The sequence below is a fragment of the Amblyomma americanum genome, chromosome 1 (genome assembly GCF_052857255.1).
Source record: "Amblyomma americanum isolate KBUSLIRL-KWMA chromosome 1, ASM5285725v1, whole genome shotgun sequence".
NCBI classification, from domain to species: Eukaryota; Metazoa; Arthropoda; class Arachnida; order Ixodida; family Ixodidae; genus Amblyomma; species Amblyomma americanum.
The window spans coordinates 102,464,492-102,468,825 of NC_135497.1; the positions used below are offsets into that span (position 1 = coordinate 102,464,492).

At 46.6% G+C, this 4,334-nt stretch overlaps 1 pseudogene; it reads right to left on the minus strand.

The window, feature by feature from the left end:
- Positions 1–2,357: 2,357 nt before the first annotated feature.
- LOC144112945 (uncharacterized) lies at positions 2,358–3,652 on the minus strand (annotated as a pseudogene).
- Between the last annotated feature and the right edge of the window lie 682 nt (positions 3,653–4,334).

A 4,334-nucleotide genomic window follows, 5' to 3' on the forward strand; every position in this document is an offset into this window, starting at 1 on the left:
CTCCCTACTAGACAAAATTGTGTTGGTGTGTTGTGCCCTCACAAACATCTGCCCATCCATAGTACCTGCTAACCAGCAAGCATCCGCATGAATTTTTGAAACTGCGGATAGTCTGCTTACTTGCTTTTATTGCCTGTGTCTGCAGTAATGTTGTGGTTACTGCTGTTTGAGTGCCTATGTTTAATCGTGTAGCCATTAACAATGCCTTGCTCATGAAGCCACGCAGTGTGCTTGTAAGCTTATGTGAAAAACATTTTCATGAAGTGTGGCTACATGAGTGCTTAAGCTGGAGACAAATGTTTTTCTATGTGCTCAATATCAAATGCAAACGCGTTCACAGTGAAGCAGCAAGTTTTTTTCCTTATTTAAATTAAGTTTGCCATCATATAAAGCACAAAACCGGCTTAACGTTTCAGGTATTCTCTCTTCAAAAATTGCAGAATGCACGTTTCCAGCACCACTTGGTTTGCACTGCTTGTGAACTGAGCTGTTTTCACTTCTGGTGCGTTGCCGTTGCAACTCGTAAGCACAGCTGTATGTTCATGTTGCATTTTTGTTCATTGTAGACTGAAAATGCTCACCTACATAGTGCTCTAAATCAGACAAATGCCTTTTGTTACTATTGCATGCATTCCTTGAATTCTCATTAGTGATTCTGTTTGTGTAGATGTGTACCAATTTTATTTATTTACTAAAAGTGGGCTGAAAATGGCCATCTCCATAGTGCTCTAAATGAGACACATGTCTACTGTTTTGTGACTACTGCATGCCTTGCGTCTGAAGTATCATCAGTGCTTCTCTGTGTACATGTGAACCCATTGGAAAGAGGTAAAATTTTGTTCCCTTTGTTTTCTAGTCGAAGTGAAAGTATGGAACCAGCTGACCTAGTAATTATGAATCTAGTCTGATAAATGTTTGCTGCATACATATCAATCAATATCTGCAGTGCAGTGTTTTCATTGATTTTTGTTATGAACTACTGTGAATTAACAAACTGAATTTAGGTGGTTTTGACCAGGAGGAGATGTACAAAAAAGGCCAAGTAGTACCATGCTTGTTCGGCTTGTTTAAGTGTTTTTGGCTGCAATGCATGGTATGTTACATGAGGCTATACTTGAAGTATATGCTATGTTTATTAACAATGCATTATTGCAGGCGTAAAGCTCTGCAGCTGGAAACATTACAGAAACAAGGCAAACAGCTCACTGCAAGACATTATTCTTGCCCATGGAACAATCTTGGCAGAACCATTTTTTCCCCTTTGGGGCTTGCTTAATCCCCAAGCAACTGTAATGAAACCACCCATAGCTGCACTGTGGGCCATCACAAGCAAGCATCTTTCCTGCCTCTGGACCTTGGCAGTAGCAGAATATGTTGGCGTCAGCTGTTGGCTTTCTTGCTATCATTTTTGAGAAGTGTTGAGCGAAACGTTCTGGCAGGATTGCACGAGTAAAAAAATCTAATGCTGTTGGCACAATATTCTGAGAAAAAAAACGCGTCATCTCTCTCCACCCTTTCTATAAATACTGACAATGGAGTACATACAACAAAATCACACTATGGAACGCCACACACTGCCACCAGCGTTTGCACATGAAAAAAATAAGATTGCTGTCGCTTTAAACGCAGACAGCCATCAGTTTCCTCCGAGCAGAAGTTGCGGTCCTTCACAGCTTCTAGTATCATACAGTTGCAGAGTGAAAAGGGACATTTCATTTCCACAATGCCCATTCTGCAGCATGTACAAGAGACAGAATTGCCTGGACTAGCCCATACACGTGTACTTCCTACTTAAATAAACTCCAGTCTTTGGATCGGTGAAGTCTGTGTGGTTCCTCATCATTTCCTCGGCGTAGCTTGCGATTGCAGCAGCCTGGTGTTGTAATCCCCGGGCTGTGGCTGGAGTGGAAAATGTGTGTTGCTCTGAATATCATATTGTTTTTAGTAAACTCATTGACGGTTCATGCACACTTGTGAAGCATACGTTCCTCATGACTGAAGCAGTGATCCTGCCTGCACGACAAGCGTACCATTTTGCACACTTCGATTGCTCCCGTGTGCATCCCTCAACGCTCTTCACCATCTCTTTGCTGATCGAAAGTTCGGCAACAGTTTTCTCAGAACGGCAGATCAATGTAGGCAAATCTTCCGGCTGTGCTTCTCAGCATAACAAATCACGAAGGAGAAGAGGTTCTCTTCTGCACGGTGGCTCAAACATGGCGCTGTACTGTGGGTGCAGCATGAAGAATGCTAGTGTAGCACCAGCATCCACAAGTTTACTGTGAAATGCCTTCAGCTCTTCTTCTGTTGGGGGTGGCACAGGGGGTAATGCTTGTGGTAGGCCTTCAGGTACGTGTTCAACGCCTGGTTTCAGGGGAATACTATCCATACGCTGCTTTTTTTCTTTGATGACGAAAAGTCAATGTCTCTGATCCTCTCATTGCCAGCCCCAGAGCTGTGCGCAGGAAGCCACATGTTCTTTTTGTCCGTGCACACTCGTGAGTCTCTGAGACGTACTGCCGTCTCAACAGTGAACAATGTAGCACCAATGTGAGAGCAGGCTTCGCCTGCACCTGCCATGCAAGTGCAGTGCGCTTTCACGATGGCTCCGTCAGGCTCAACCAGAACCCACACCTTCAGTGGTGCCTCCCTTAGCCTTTGTGAATGGATGACCTGAGAAAAAATGACCAGTAATTAGGTGCTGACAGCAACCTACATCCTTCATAAGATGTCACTGATCTGAGGATTGCTAGATTGCTAGTACGATTCCGGCCCCGGCAGCCGCATTTCGATTGGAACAAAATGCAGAAACATTCTATCGCCTGAAGAAGTTAACGGGATTCGTGTCCTCAGGGAAAAAATACTGTACACCACTGCCTCGCGACCCAGTTTCCTGGTAATGTTACCAGCTGATGAAGCATGCGCATTCATACACTCTCTCGGACATTTCAGGTCAGTGGCATGCGTGACTCTACGGCATGACTAGTTGCCCAGCTGCAGCATGAGCACGTCAAACACCCAACTGCGAATTTCGTCGATAATTTAAGGCTACAGTGCATTCAAGCATTTAATCTGAGGCTGTAAGCGCATGCCGATAGCTCCATTTCTTTCAATTGCAATCATTTTGCACTCGCACGTACCCTACATACACGAACTTGTATCTGCCATTCGAAACAAAGCGACCGCACAGTTTAATGCGTGCTGCGGGCGGCACGTTAGCCACAAATATTAGAGTACAAATCGATATTTTAAATACACGGAAACACAAACGCGCGCTTCCGCGCATACATGTATGCTTCGACGTTAAGGAAGCTCACCTTGCTCAGAACGGCGATACGCTTCGATGGCACTCGATGGCAGTCACACTTTTTAAGCGTCCACTGGTGAAGTGATTATGGGCCTCAAGAGACTTGTATGCCTTCATCTGCTCATGAGACACGTAGCTAGTTGATAACACTAGGTAATTGATGATATCAACGTGCGTCGTGCTTGGCAGCAAGTCGGCATCGGGAGCGGAGTCCGTCCCAACGCGTAGTGTGTAGGGGTCCACGCCGCCGCACATTTCCACCTTGGATTCGTACCGAGTCCGCGTAGGCCCCACAAGCTCGTCGAAATAGGAGCGGCAAAACTCATGCCGGTCGGCGCTTGCCATCGTCTTGCGTGGAACAGAGCAGCGAACGAACGCGCAGGCGCCGCGAGCCCAGCCAGTCTAGCCCAGCTATCTTCAGTACCTGGCAATGGCGGACATGTTTTAACTTGAACGGCCTTTTGCAGCGAGAGCTACACTGGGCTACCAGTCGAGCATTTCGTGGTACATGGGAGAAGCCAGTTGTGATTCAATATGGCGTAGTCGCTTAAGTTGTCTCCACCCGGGAACGGCGGCGCTGACATTGAGGCACCCTAGAGCGTACTAGGTTGATCCGCCGCCCAGCGGCGGATCTCGCCGGAACTTGTAGTCAGCGATGTCGTCACTTCCGAAACACACGTGATTTTTTGTTATTTTTAGCGCGTGCAGGAATGTCAGCGGGGGACACTGAGCGCTGTTTCGGGCGCGTACAGCCTGTTTCACATGCAAGAGAACCGCTCGCGAATTCCGCCGCCGCGGCGAATACACCCTCTCTCAAGCGGCGGTGGAAGCTCCAGGCGGCGAGGTTCGGGCAAGTTGGAAATTTTCGCCGCGTCGCAGCACCGCATCTCAACCAATGACGGCCCGGCGTTGCCACGCGAGTTTGTACGCCACACGTACGAACTTTTGTTTAAAAAAGAGATTGTATTAAGTGCTGTTTAATGCTTAAAACGCAAGAATTATATTTATTTAAATAAACTGTGAAATG